Below are 15,559 nucleotides of genomic sequence, written 5' to 3'. Positions count from 1 at the left end.
TCCGGGAGTTGCAAAGCTGCGCTGGCAGGCGCGCCACCGCTCCCGACTGCGACCTCCAGGTCTTCGCCCACGAAACCCAGGGCCAGGGCCAGTGGGCTGCAAGGTCGCTGGGGCTTATTGGGGACCTCAGTGACTAGTTCAGCCCGCCTGCATTAGCCGAGGTGGGAATGCGGGAGGGTGTGCGGGAGACTGGAGAAACCTTGGCTCAGCGCCTGGGACACCCCCACCCCCCTTGGCAGGGTGCCTTAGCTGGGGTGCAGGAATCGGCCTCGTAGTCTGACCCCAGAAGTCTCGGCTATGGTAGGACAAGCGGGGGGGGGGGGGGGGGGACTTCAGGAAGAAGTCAAGACTGAAGACTCCTAAGTTATCAGGGTGTTTCTGAATCCAAGCACTCCCTGCATAGGGATCTCGATCGAAAACCCCGTTGCTCTCTCAAGCCTCGTCATCTGTTTTGTAGCTATCCCAGACACTAAATTTTTAAAAAGCCAGGTTACAACTCGGATCTAATTTGTCTTGTTTCCCAAGCACAGCGAGGCCATCGCCATAGGCTGCGTGTGGGAACTCGCCTCTATACTTTTCAATTCTTTCCCGGGCTGAAGCGTTTCCTCCACCTGAGTCTAGACGCCAACGACAACAGCTCCTTCCTTTCTCTCCCACCAGCCTGTGGCTCCCAATCCACTCCGAGCAATATATAAATGCAAGCAAATACTTTTAGAGAGCTGCGGGCTGTTAAAGGGTGAAAATGCTTCCCATAAGGATCCGATTCTTGATTTGAGCAAGTGATTTGTAATACCACCGTCACGGTGTTACTAACTCTAGTAATATTGTTTGGGCGTTTCTTTGCTCCCTCTCACTGTTGAGCACAGTGATGGAAGTTAGAACAGAAGAGTCAGGCGTGTCTCAAACAGTGTGAGACCTTAAGTTTAAGCTTCACTCACTGGTATTCCCAAAACAGTCTCGGTTTGTGCTGAACACAATGCATTTTATTGAAAATTAAATTTGTTTTAGTATCACGTAGAAGCATAGTTTTCTTATGTGCCAATACTGTAGGTGAGATTGAATGTTGACTTCTTAGTCACAGTTTGTACTGCCAGGCCGTGTGTGTGTGTGTGTGTGTGTGTGCCTACCTCTCCTAAATTCAGAATGTAACAGTCCAGAAGGCCCTTAGCGACCCTGTGGTTTTAGCCTCTTTTACCACTGAGGAAATTGAGACTCAGGTTTCCTGTCTGGGGACTTCCATTCAGTTGGTGGCCAAGCCAGGCCTAGATGCAGGTCTCCTCCTTCTCAGGCTTGTCCATTTTCTCTCCTTTCCTTCCTGGTGGTCCCAGTGTTCCGGGTTTTGTCTGGATTGGCATGAACTGCATGCCGTCTGCAGGTCCTCCTCTCTTACCAGGATCCAAAATGGCTCTTCCCAGGCCTGGGCTGCCTGCAGATGTTTCCTTGATGTCAGTATTATTTAGTGCAGCTGTCACTGGCCTTTGGCGTCACCATCTACGGATTCAACTGAGATACAGATTCCAGAAAGAGGGGTAGTGCACAGGTGCGTCCAGGGTGCGCTTCAAAGCCAGGCCTTCTGAGTTAACACAGATGAAAGACTTCAGTTGGGATCAAGATGGGAAGCTGCATCTTCTGTGGGTTGTGTTTGAGATGGCTTTGCACTGTGTTGATCAGGCTGGCCTTGAACTCCTGAACTCTGCCTCAGCTTCCCAAGTAGCTAGGATTGCAGAGTGTGGTGTCTGGTGCCATGGTGCCTCTGCCAGGCAAGAGGACCAGGAATTTAAAGTCACCCTTGACTACATAGCTGAGTTGGTGGTCAGATAGTGATACGTAAGACCCTAACTCAAAAAACAAAAGCCCCATAGCTGGGACTACAGGCCCACTCTGCTGTGCCCAGGGTGTTGTTTTGTTCTGTATTTTAGATTTGGGCAAAGAGATGGCTCAGCAGGCAAAGGCACTTGCCAAAATGCCTGACAGGCTTGAGTTCAGCCCCTACAAGGTGTATTATGACCTCTAACATATGCACACGTGTGAGTGCACACAAACACACACACACACACACACACAATGTAATAAAATAATTAAATATTTTTCATTACTATTGTTTATGTTGTGCAAATGTGCATGCTGGCCAGAATACAACTTTGTGGAGTCTGTTTCCTAATTACACCTACCTTTCTGTGGCTTCTGCAGATCACACTCAGGGCCTGAATGGCAGGTGTCTTACCCACTGAACCATTCCACTAGTCCTCCAACTACCCCCCACCCCAACACTTAACATTCCTACTTAATGTACTGAACTGGGGAAGAAGGCTCAGCAAAATTGGGGTGAGCCTTATGTCCACAACATATGTCCATCCTTGACACCAATACCATAAAAATTTTAAATGCTACAGATCCCAGCACTGTGTAGGTAAAGACAAGAAGACCAGGAATTCAAAGTCACGCTCAACTATACAGAGTTCAAGGCCATCCTGAGGTTTGTGAGACCACGCCTCAAACTTACACTAGAATAAAATATGGTTAATAGACAGCAAGGAGCCCCTCTCTGTGTGTGAACTATAGCTCTTATGTAAAACGGAGAAATAACAACTCACTACAGAAGATTTTTTTTTTTAGTTCGTCACAGTAATATTCTAATGAAAGCAGAAACTTCGTACTTCTGTCCCTGCGCGGCAGGAATCATTCAGCATTCTGTAGGAGCACCATTTTGTTGATGTGTTAGTCTCACGTAACCAATCCGAGCCACTCCACCTTAAGAAGTCTGGCTGCCAGCGGAAGGCTGAGCTTAGCCGACCTCACTACGGATCTAAAGTGTTTTGTTTACAATCAAGGCACCCAAGATCGTAAGGCAAATACTGAGAAGGCAAGAGCCTGCTGTAGTAGCGGCGAAGCGTGGAAAAAAAAAATACTATGGAGTCATGAAGGAAGAGGCAGAGAGCAGAGCCCCAGTCCCTTGCAGAAAGTTAGGGACCTGCTGAAAAGTAAACCGGGAAGAAAACTTTCACACGGGTAGAATAAAGTCCCACAGCACATTGGTCTTCACTAGGCTTGCATCTCAAAGACCCCCTAGTCCCTCGTGAAGCTTGGTCAGCTTTTTCCATTCTGGGTGTTTTCTTAGCGCTGAGAAGTGTCACTTACACCCCTCCACCCCCACCCTCGGTTTGTGACTTTCATGAGTTTAGCGAAAGAGGCTGAGACCAAAACGATTTAAAACACCTGTGTGGAAGGAAGGTTCGCGTCCCAAAAGGATGGCTGGGCCAGCAGCTCCCAGCAGCCTGGTTCCCAAGTGCGATCCTCACAGGGCAGTCATGAGCCTCAACTGTGTCTACGAAAAAGAGCCCCGCTGCCCTCGCAACGCAAACGCACACAACAGGACAGCCTTCACCCAACATCACCAGCCTTATTCTTAGAGCTGGGAAAGTTGTGCCTCGTTTCTGACACTTTTAGTTCATCCTAACAAATATTTACTGAGCTCCTTCGGTTATCGCGCTTTCTTTCTTTCTTTCTTTCTTTCTTTCTTTCTTTCTTGTTCCCTTGCTTTCGTCGTCGTTTTCCCTACCCCCACCCCCGGGTCCGGGAACTCACCGTGTAGCTTACTTAGGCTGCCTTGGCAGGCCTCCTTTTCCTGCCTGGCTTCTGCCCGTGCCTCTACTCCTACCCCATGAGTGCTATGCTGTGGTTTCAGGAGGCGCACCACCCTACCTAACTGGGGTTATTGCCATTTTGTTTTTGCTTGTTTCTTTGTGAGTGTGTGTATGTGTGTGTGTGGGGGGGGGGGTTTGCTTTGGGTTTTTTTGGTTGGGCTTTTTATTAGTGTTTGTTTGTTGTGAAAGTGTTTCATTGTGTAATTCAAGGTGGCCTTAAACTTGTTGCAGTCTTCCTGCTTACCTCTGTAACCTCCCTCCTGTAACCTCTGGGTTACAAGCATGGAGTAGGATGCGGGGTCTGTGCAGAGGTGATGGATGCGCTGTGGAAAGCATCAATGAGGAAATGGGAACCGAGGAACAGATGTGGCCAGGGGTTATCAGGGAAAGTGGCCCTCCAGAGAGGCTCAAGGACTTGAGAACACAGGCATGGCAGGTATCTGGGATGAGAGAGTGTCCCAGTAACAAGAGCAAGCACAAAAGCTCTGGGGGGACCTTGCAGGATGCATTCATTCCAGGACACCTGTGCTAGGCACAAGACAAAGCAAGGGGAAAGCATCAGAGGGCGGGCATATTGACTCACACCGGACCACGTGGGCCTCAGAGCACAGCTGTTCACAGCAAGGGATAAGGGAAGACACCAGGACATCAAGAGGGTTGGAGGAGCAGAATGATGGGCCCCCACCATGTGTGAGAAATTCCCAGGGCATCTGCTTCAGCAGCCTGGGGCATAAAGAGATGAATAAATCATAGTTTTCACCTGTGGGGAGCTTACGCCCTTGACAGGCAGACCACCACATACACCGAGAACTAGAGATAGGAAACAAAACAGACGAACAAGATACGGTGAAGAGCTGACATGTGTTAGGGTCTTGAAGGATAAAGAAAACGTGGGCCAGCAAGACAGGTCAACTGGCTAAGAGGGCTTGACTCCAGTCTCTGAAACGCACATGGTGGGAGGAGACAACCAGTTCCTACCAGTTGTCCTCTGACCTCTAACACATGTGTGCCACATACATACATACAAATAAATAAATATCAAATAAATCAATGTCATTAACCAATTATTTTTATTGAGCTCTACATTTTTCTCTGCTCCCCTTCTTCTCCCTTCCCCCTTCAATTCTCCCCCAAGGTCCCCATGCTCCCAATTTACTCAGGAGATCTTGTCTTTTTCTACTTCCCATGTAGATTATATCTCTATATGTCTCTCTTAGGGTCCTCATTGTTGTCTAGGTTCTCTGGGATTGTGATTTGTAGGCTGGTTTTCTTTGCTTTATGTTTAAAAACCACTTATGAGGGGCTGAAGCGATGGCTCAGAGGGTAAGAGCACTGGCTGCTCTTCAGGAGGTCCCGAGTTCAGTTCCCAGCAACCATTTGCAATGAGACCTGGTGCCTTCCTTGCCAGAAGTACATTGTATGCTTAATAAATAAATAAATCTTTTAAAAAAAACCACTTATGAGTGAGTACATTTGATAATTGTCTCTCTGGGTCTGGGTTACCTCACTCAAAATGATGTTTTCTAGTTCCATCCATTTGCCTCCAAATTTCAAGATGTTGTTATTTTTTCCTGCTGTGTAGTACTCCATTGTGTAAATGTACCACATTTTCCTTATCCATTCTTCTGTCGAGGGGCATTTGTTGTTTACAGGTTCTGGCTATGACAAACAAAGCTGCTATGAACATAACTGAGTACATGTCCTTGTGGTACGATTGAGCATCCTTTGGATATATGCCCAAAAGTGGTATTGCTGGGCCTGGAGGTAGGTTGTTTCCTAGTTTTCTGAAAAATCGCCACACTGATATCCAAAGGGATTGTACCAGCTAGTACTCGCACCAGTAATGCAGGAGTGTTCCTTTTACCCCATAATCTCTCCAGCATAAGTTTTCATCAGTGTTTTTGATCTTGGCCATTCTTACAGGTATAAGATGGAATCTCAGAGTTGCTTTGATTTGCATTTTTCTGATGACTAAGGATGTTGAGCATTTCCTTAAGAGTCTTTCAGCCATTTTAGATTCCTCTATTGAGAGTTCTCTGTTTAGGTCTGTACTTCATTTTTTTTATTGGATTATATATTCTTTTGATGACCAATTTCTTGAGTTCTTTGTATAATTTGGAGATCAGACCTCTGTCTGATGTAGGGTTGGTGAAGATCTTTTCCCATTCTGTAGGCTGTCGTTTTGTCTTGTTGACGGTGTCCTTTGCTTTACAGAAGCTCTTTAGTTTCAGGAGGTCCCATTGATTAATCAACCAAAAAATTTTAAAGAAAAGATTTCAGCTCTGTTGGTGTAACGTGCCTGCAACCCCATTGGGAGGTAGAGGCAGGAGGATCGAGAGTTCAAGGCCAGCCTTAACTACCTAAAGGTTTGAGGCCAGGTCAGCCTGGGTTACTTGAAACTCTGTCTTCTCAGAAGTAAAAGTAGCATGTAGCGGTGTACATCTATAGTCACAACCCCTGGGAGGTGGAGGCAGGAGGATCAGTTCAAGAACAGCCTTGATTATAGAGAGCTGGAGGTCAGTCTGGATTATATCAGACCCCCACCTCAAAAAAAAAAAAAGAAAGAAAGAAAACCCTGATAAAATTATCATAAGCATATGTCAGGAGGGAAGGTAATAGGAGGATGAGATCAGACAGTCACAGGCCATAGAAGGCAAGCAAAAGCAAAATTTGTCTTCTGTGTTAGTGGTGGGTACTGCTGGGACTTCTGGTAAAAAGAAGGGCATGACTGCTGTCCAAACTCGTCCCCTGAACGAGAGCAAGCCTGGGCCTGGGCCTGTGTTCGGGTTCTGAGGTTTGGATTTATCAAAGGTCATCCCCAGAGGTTAAAAATGAGGGTCATCTGAGATCAGTGCTTAAGGCTAGAGCTAACTGTACAGATGGACAGTCAGTCCCACAACAGAAAGAATCCAAAGGGACCTGAGAGGCAGAAGCAAGCATAGGTAGGAGGCAGAAAGGCCACGAGGCAGGGTTGGAAGCAGCCTGGCATGATCTACTGAACCTCAAAGGCATGGCTGCACTTGCCTTCTGGTGCCTCCAGCTTGGCTGTGCACAGGGAAGTAACCGTTAAGGGGCCCAAACTGTCTTGGACAATGAGATCTTTGTCTTAGGAAGTGGAGTCTGACAGCAAAGTAAAGGCTGGGTGTAAGGAGCCTAGAGAGGCTACACCGGGGGGGGGGGGGGGGGTGATTTGGGAGGCAGCTGCACACACAGGCAACAGATCACGGTGAGTTCAAGACTAATAAGGTAATGTGGACTTGGGATCAGAAGTGCTCTTTTAAGAACACTATCTTCAGTCCGTGTGATGAAGATGCTGATAACAACTGTCTGCCAAGTGTCAGAAGAGAAGACAAAGAACACGCGATGATGGTCAGAGAACAGAGGCCAGGGCCCTGTAGACCTGACTCCCTTTCAAAGACACAGTCCTATATTAATAGAACCTCTTTTGCTCCAAACTACTGCGTTATGGGTTTCTCTCTGTGGACCCAGGCATTCAATTAACACGGTACTTTTCATAACTGGAACCACTTCCTCTGACTTTGTCACAGCTGGGCCTGCGATGGCCACAGTCCTGATGCAGACACAATGACCATCTTACGTACATGAAACTCTGAAATAGAGGGCTAAGTGTTCTGAAGGCTCTCAGACTAGGGTACCCCCTTTCTGGAGGCAAATGCAGAGTTCATTTTAGGAGATGCAGTGACTTGACGGGCTTGCACATTGCACCCCCTCAAAGGCCACATTGGCTTAATTAACAGGGACCGAGTCATAAACAGACGGTCTAGAACTGGGAGGTGGCCCAACAGGCAGAAGTGATTGCTTCATAGGCCTGATGGGCTGAGTTCTATCTCTAGAGCCCACATAAAGGCTGAAAGACAGAGCCACCTCCACAGAGCTGCCCTCTGACACCACACATACATCCTGGCATATGTGCCCCTCCCCCACATTATACATGCCCACACAGATGATTTTTCAGATCCTTAGAGAAAGAAAAGTGGAATCTGTGGAGGGAAATTAGATGTAAGAAGAGGTTAGCATGGGGTGGTGGCTTGTGCTTGTAAATCTAATGCTTGGTGTGTGTGTGGGGGGGGGTGAGACAGCAGGAATACCCACAGTTTGAGCCCTGCCTGGGCTCCATAGTGAGCTACAGGCTATGCTGGGATTAGAGAGTGAGACACTGCCTCAAAACCAAAACCAAAGGGTAGAGAGTTTTTGCATTTGTTGAGAGCATTGGTTGCGCTTGCAGAATACTGAGGTTTGGTTCCCAGAATCCACTTGGCAACTCAAGGCTCCTGTAACTCTAGCTTCAAGGAATCTTACACCTTCTTACCTCTGTAGGCACCAGACATGAGTGTGGTGCACATACATACATGAAGGCAAAGCATTCATACACACATGCTGTGGGCCAATGGTCTTTTAGCCTGTCACTTGTTTTATTATTAATAAAACACTGATTGGCCAGTAGCCAGGCAGGAAGTAGAGGTAGGGAGATCAGACAGGAAGTAGAGGCAGGGCAACCAGGCAGGAAATAGAGGTGGGGCAATAAGAACAGGAGAATTCTGGGAAGAGGAAAGCTCAGTCTGCAGTCATCACCCAGCAGCAGAGGAATCAAGAGGAAAATCCCTCATTGACAAAGGTACCAAGCCATGTGGCTAACACAGACAAGAATAATGGGTTAATGTAAGATGTAAAAATTAGTTAATAAGAAGCTTGAGCTAATAGACCAACCAGTTTATAATTAATGTAGGCCACTGTGTGTTTCTTTGGGACTGAATGACTGCAGGACCAGGCAGGACAGAAACCTCTGTCAGCACACATAAAATTAAATAAATACAAAAATGTTTTTAAAATAAAATTTTTAGGCCAAGCAAGTGTGGTGGCACATACTTTTAATTCCAGCACTCAGGAGATAGAGGCAGGTGGATCTCTGAGTTCAAGGTCAGTCTGGATTACAAAGTGAGTTCAGACAGTCAGAGGTATTACACAGAGAAACCTTGTCTTGAAAAACCAAAAAAGAAAGGACGGAAGGAAGGAAGGAAGGAAGGAAGGAAGAAGAAGAAGAAAGAAAGAAAGAAAGAAAGAAAGAAAGAAAGAAAGAAAGAAAAAGAGAAATGATTTAAATATGTTAAGGTCAGGGTTTTAAAAAATTGGCCATTTTTAGCTAGAGGAAAAAATAATTTCAAGGAAAATGTAGTAAACAAAGGCAAGCTGAGCAGTCTTGCCGGTGTCCTGCAGATAGAAATAAACATAAAAAATGAATTTAAATGCATGAACATAATTCACTTTTCATATCTGTAAGTGAAACATGGAACTTAGAATAACAGACATCCTTGCCACCAATCCACCTTTTTCAACTCTATTCTCTTCTTCTGATTGAGAAAACACAGAGAAAATTTCCCATGATTCTAACCTCAATCTTCAGTTTATTCAAAGTTACATCTAAATTAAAAAAAGAAAAGCAACAAACAAAACCTGGAAACTCCCCACTCTCTGTTTCTGTTCAGTCTCTCTTAATAATCATTCACATGATTATTTGTTCATTTCTTTATTCATTAAATTTTTAATGAGCCCTCAGCAGATGCCAGACTCTCTGGGGACACAGCAGAGAACAAAAGTAAGCAAAGTCCCTGCTGTCATGGAATGGTGCTTACACTCAAGTGTGGAAGGCACACAATACACAAATAAATAAGCGTAATACGTCATGTTGTTGTGAGTGCCAAAAAAGACAAAAAGACAAGTTGGGGGAGGGTGGGAGGGAGGAAGGGAGAGAGAGGAACGAAGGCCCATGCTGCATCAACAGGAAAGGATTCTTCGATAAAATGGCGTCTGAGTAGAGACCTGAATAGGGGAGGGGATAGACCATGGGAGTTCCTGTGTTCCAGGCAGAGGAAATAGCAAATCTGAACCACGTTGGGGTGGTTGAGGAACATGGAAGCTAATAAGCTAGAAACAGTGATGGGGGCTGGGTAGTAGACGATGAGATCAGAGAGGAAAGCAGGGGTTCAGATGACGTACAATTCATAGACCATGGTAAAAAAAATCAGTATTATTCCTATTGAAGTCTTTGAGCAGAGTTTCGATTTGACTTTGGCCAACTTCAATTCCCTTTGACTGTTGAGTGGAAAGTACTTCAAAGAGACAAGAAAGATGGAGGAAGACCAGCTAGCAGACTCCACAGCACCCTAGGCACGGAGGCTCAGCCCAGGGTGGTAGCCGCGGATGGGAAGAGATGGGAGAGCTGACGGGATTTGCTAAAGCTTTGGAAAATGCTGTTTATGAGAGAGGAAAGACCATAATGAGGGAAGTTTTGGCCGAAACCACAAAAGAAGCTGTTTACTGAGCTGGGTTTGACTGAAGGAAGAACAAATTTTGCTTTAAATGTACTAGGTTTGAGCCAAGCATGGTAGCATACACTTGGAATCCTAGTACTGGGAAGACAGAGAGGTAGGAGGAATGCTTCAAGTTAAATTTTTTTTAAAAAAAATATGTTAAATTGGAGAGGTTCATGACACCCAGATGGAAGTTTAAGTAGGCACTTGGTGGCATTCAGGGTAGAGAGAGATCTACGCTGGAAATACAAATGTGGACATTCTGAGCATGTGGGTGACAGGAACACCACAGGACTAGCCAGATCACAGCAGGAGGTGAGGGCAAGAGGCCAATAGGTCAAGATCATTCTCCGTCTTCAGCTGCCTTGCAAGTTCAGGGCCAGCCTAGGCAAATGAGACCCTGGTGTTTTTGTTTTGTTTTTCAACAAGCTACAGGATGTAATTACACAGAGGGGTTTAAAAAAAGAACCCTAAGCAGTAAGCACTAGGCCACTTGTGACCCATGGTCATGGTGACCCAGAGACCATGTAAAAGACTAGGCGGGGTGGCGGTGGGGGGACAGGGGGCGAAGGAGAAACTGATAGGTCTAGCGAAAAGAAGGGTGGGAGTCACACTTGTTTTTAGTTGATCTTGGTAAAAATGTTGGCAGAGTGTAGTGGTGCATGCTTTTAATGCAAGCACTCTGGAGGCAGAGGCAGGAGGATCTCTGTGAGTTCCAGGACAGACAGACAGAGTTACAGAGACTCTGCCTCAAAACTAACCAACTAAATAATTGAAGAAAGAAAGAATCGTGTTAGGAGAGTGGAAGCTCTAGAAGTTTACTGAGGAAGGCTGAGAAGAAAGTCGTGGGTACACCTACATGGGAGAGAAACCAACACACTCGCTGAAGCAGACGATGGGCCTAATATCATGAGAGCAGTTTGGGAGCAGGCCAGATAGAAGTCAGCAGTGAATGCTTCTAGGGGAACAATAGTATCAAAAACATCACATAGGGCTGAGGAACTGCTTATAGGAAGACTGCATGTTTAGTGTGACAAGCCTGTGGGTTCTGTTCCCAGCACTGAAAAAAAAAAGTGTTCCCCATATTGACTACCTCTCTTCAATTTCATTGATTGGTTTTACACTGCTACTGTCAATTTCTTTTCTTAGATTTTATTTTTTAAAGACAAGACTTTATATAGCCTAGGTTGGCCCAATGCTTAACATATAACTGGTTTTCAATTCCCAATTCTCCTGCCTCTGCTTCCAAGGGCTGAGATCAAAGGCGTGTATCACCATTCCTAGCTCCGGTTCTTACATTTTGTAACACATTGTTGTGCCAACAATGGCTTTAAACTTTTTTAGAGAGCTGAGTGGGGTAGCTAATGCCTATAACCTTTAGAAGGCTAAAGCAGGGGGATTGCCGTGAGTTAGCGATTAGTCTGGCCTAGCTTAGGTGTACTGTGTCAGTTAGGGTTTCTACAGCAGGACCACAGCTCTTCTAAAGGAAATCATTTAATTGGGGTGGCTCACTTACAGTTCAGAGGTTCAGTCCGTGGTGGGACGTGGTTGGGTGTAGGCAGACAAGGTGCAGAAGCAGGAGTTGAGAGTTCAACATCTTGATCCACAGGCAACAGGAAGAGTCTGTCCACACTCGGTGTAGCTTGAGTTTAGGAGACCTCAAAGCCAACCCTGACAGTGACACACCTCCTCCGACAAGGCCACACCTCCTAAGGGCGCCACTCCCTGTGAGTTTAGGGGGGCCAATTACATTTAAGCTACCACGTGTGTAAAAGACCCTGTTTCAAAAAAAAAAAAATGAAAACAAATTTCTTTTTGAGACAAGGTCATATGTAGCCCTGGTTGACCTGGACTCCCAATGTAGCTGAGGCTGCCTCTGATTCCTGATCCTCCTCCTTCTACCTCCCAGATGCTAGGATCGAAGGTGTATAAAGAAGGCTTCCAAGCCGGGCGGTGGTGGCGCACGCCTTTAATCCCAGCACTCGGGAGGCAGAGGCAGGCGGATCTCTGAGTTCGAGACCAGCCTGGTCTACAAGAGCTAGTTCCAGGACAGGCTCCAAAACCACAGAGAAACCCTGTCTCGAAAAAAACAACAACAACAACAAAAAAAAAAAAAAAAAAAGAAGGCTTCCAGCAGCTGTTTCTCTTAGCTAATCACAGGAGGATATTACCTTCTGAGCCCACAGAAATAAAGTGTAAGGCATTATTACAGACTCTTAGAACATCAGAAGGGCAGTGACGTGGGTGTTTCTATTTAGTTTTCGGTTGTTGTTTTGAGATATGTCTCACTATGTAGCCACTGATAGCCCTGGACCTTGAAATGTAGCCCGAGCTGATCTGAAACACTTGTGGTAATCCTCCTGAGTGTGCCATGCCTGGCTGTACTGAGTTTCCACCAAAGCCTCCAGTAATGCTGAGCTCACTGTTCTCTGCATCTCAGGTGTCTGTTTCAGATCTATTGCAGTGGATTGGATAGCTCCAAGGTTAAATGCAACGTACTACTTTCTGCCTTTTCCTTAACTCCGAAGTAGATTTTTTTCTGACCTATGTAACTTGGTTACTTCAGAGTAACTTTCTTTGCCCCCCCCCCCTTTTTTTGGTTTTTCAAGACAGGGTTTCTCGGTAGCTTTGGAGCCTGTCCTGGAAGTAGCTCTTGTAGACCAGGTTGTCCTCAAACTCACAGAGATCTGCCTGCCTCTGCCTCCCGAGTGCTGGGATTAAAGGCATGCGCCACCACCGCCCAGTCTTTGCCTTTCTTTACTGAAAAGGCAGAAATACTCCAAAGAGTCAGGCCCTCTGTGGCCACAGGAGGACAGGATATGGTTGGTAATGAGATAGAATTCCCTACTCTGCCCCGAGCAGAACACACAGGAAGCAGGAACATAATTGACTGCAGCTCTGCTTAAACAGCATGGAGGGCACCACCAGGACAGAGCCATCAGCTCCGATGCTGCACGTATTCCAGACCATAGCTATCTCTGTAACCTATTCTTCTAACATACCTCCAAGCATTTTAATCCTCAGGGCTAGAGACAGCTCAGTTGTTAAGGCACTTCCTGTTCTTGTAGAGGTCCTGGGTTCAGTTCCCAGCACCCACATAGTAACTCACAACCATCCATAACTCCACTTTCAAGGGATCCAACACCCTCTTCTGACCTCAGCAGGCACTAGTAATGCACGTGATGCACAGACATACATGTGAGCAAAACACTCACACACATAAAATAAATAATTCTAAAGATATTTAAATAAAGTTTTAACCCACAGAATTTTTTGTTTATTATTATTATTTACTTTATTTTTTAATTTTAATTTTTTTTTTTTTTGAGATGGGGTTTCTCTGTGTAGCCCTGGTTGTCTGGAAGCTTTCTCTGTAGACCAGGCTGGGCTCAAACTCTAAGATCCACCTGCCTCTGTTTCCTGAGTGCTGGGTTAGAAGTATTCACCACCAAGGGCAGCTTAATCCTTAGAAATTTAATTAAACTCCAAACCTGCCAACAGTTTACCTGCTAAACTTTTCCCCACAACATAATAATATGAATTTACCATTTCATTTATGATCAGGTGTTTTGGTCATTGTCTGTGTAGTCAGTATAGCCCTTAAGAAGTGCATGGGCAGGCTGGAGAGATGGCTCAGAGGTTAAGAGCATTGCCTGCTCTTCCAAAGGTCCTGAGTTCAATTCCTAGCAACCACATGGTGGCTCACAACCATCTGTAATGGGGTCTGGTGCCCTCTTCTGGCCTGCAGACATACACACAGACAGAATATTGTACACATAATAAATGAATAAATATTTTTTTAAAAAAAGAAGTGCATGGGCATGGTGGGACATGACTGTCCCTTCAGCGAGGCAGGAGGATAAAAACTTCAGAATCAACCTCAGCTACACAGCAAGTTCCAAGTCTGGGATACACGCCAAAAAAAAAAAAAAAGAGAAACTAAAAGTTAAAAGGTGGCTTGTCAGTTGGGTGTACCCTTCACATATTTGTGTACACAAACACACACACAAACACAAACACACACACAAACACACGCACATATATGTGTGTATGTAAACACACACACACCACACACACAAAAACACACCATTTATTTATTTATTTACCTATTTATTTAATGGGTATGCATGTTTTGCTTGCATGTATGCCTGCCTCCAGATCCCCTAAAGCTGGAGGTGTGGATGGTTGTGAACTGCCGTCTCTCCTGCCCCCTATAATGGCAATTAGTATAGCCTTTGCCCTCCAAAAGGAAAATGGCTACTAATTAAGCCAACCTTCCACTCTCAAGACTTAGAACTGAGGGGGGATGGAGAGTTCACTCAGCAGTTAAGAGTGCTGTTCAGTTCGAGACCAGCCTGGTCTACAAGAGCTAGTTCCAGGACAGGCTCCAAAACCACAGAGAAACCCTGTCTCGAAAAACCAAAAAAAAAAAAAAAAAAAAAAAAAAAAGAGTGCTGTTCTTCTTGCAGAGGGCCCAGGTTCGACTCCCAACACCTGCAAGGCAGCTCATAGCCATCAGTACTCCAGTCCAGGGGATCTGATGTTCTCTTCTGGCCCCCATGGGCACCAGACACAAACATTGTGCACAGATACATGTTCAGGCAAGACACTCATACACACATACAAAAATAACAAAATGAATATATAAAAAATAATTAGAACTGGGTGCTGTAGGAAGTCTTACAGCCTGTTACCAGCCCACTGGGTGTGGCCTCTTATACTATATATGCTGATGTAGAGCTTGCGTCTGCTCTCTGTTCTGGCTGCTGGATTCGGTTTCTGTTCTCTGTTCAAGCAGAGGATTGTGATTTGTGAGTCTACCCCTAAATAAATAACCATCTATTTCTCAATTCTGAGCTAGTGTGGGATTTCTTTTAAGCATCCTTCTTCAACTGGGAGGTTCTTTTGTACAATCAGAGCTAATAGAGAAGAGGCCAGACAGAGTGAAGATGTACAGGGACCAGCAATCACAGTGTACTGGAATGTTTAATCCTGGACATCTATGTCAAGGTGTCTGGTACCCCAAATATCTAAAGTATCTTCTATTCCTGTTTATATGTGATCCTTATAGCTTGGATAGTGGTGTACACCTTTAATTCCAGCACTTGGGAGGCAGAGGCAGGTGTATCTCTGTGAGTTGGAGACCAGCCTGGTCTACATAGTGAGTTCTAGGACAGCTAGAACTAAATAGTGAAACCCTGTCTCAAAAACAAAACAACAAAAACAAAAACTCCACCAAAATTAAAATAATAATAAAAAACCATGAGACCCTTGTAAATGTCCCATAGATCAGTTTTTCATGTTCTAAGAACTTGGTGGTATGGCTAACATTCCTGCGGCACGCATGAACACATATTGTACATGTTACCTGTGGTGACAAGTGAGACAGATCCTTTCACCCCCAAAGCGCTAAGTCAACCATATCACACAGACCTAGTCATAGGCATGTCCAAATTATGCTCAGACACTCTCCATATGGTCAGAGGCAGGTCAGATTTAATAGTTAACTCTTCATAGCCAAGACAAGCACACAGTTAAGCTAGCCCAGCTGACGCAGAACAGTAGCAGTTTGATTTGATCACTGTT

Source organism: Microtus oregoni, unplaced genomic scaffold (assembly GCF_018167655.1).
Source record: "Microtus oregoni isolate MIOR12 unplaced genomic scaffold, Mior012 000002F_ref0000024, whole genome shotgun sequence".
Lineage (NCBI taxonomy): Eukaryota > Metazoa > Chordata > Mammalia > Rodentia > Cricetidae > Microtus > Microtus oregoni.
The sequence above is the reverse complement of the archived record's forward strand: the minus strand, read 5'-3'. Positions refer to the sequence as shown.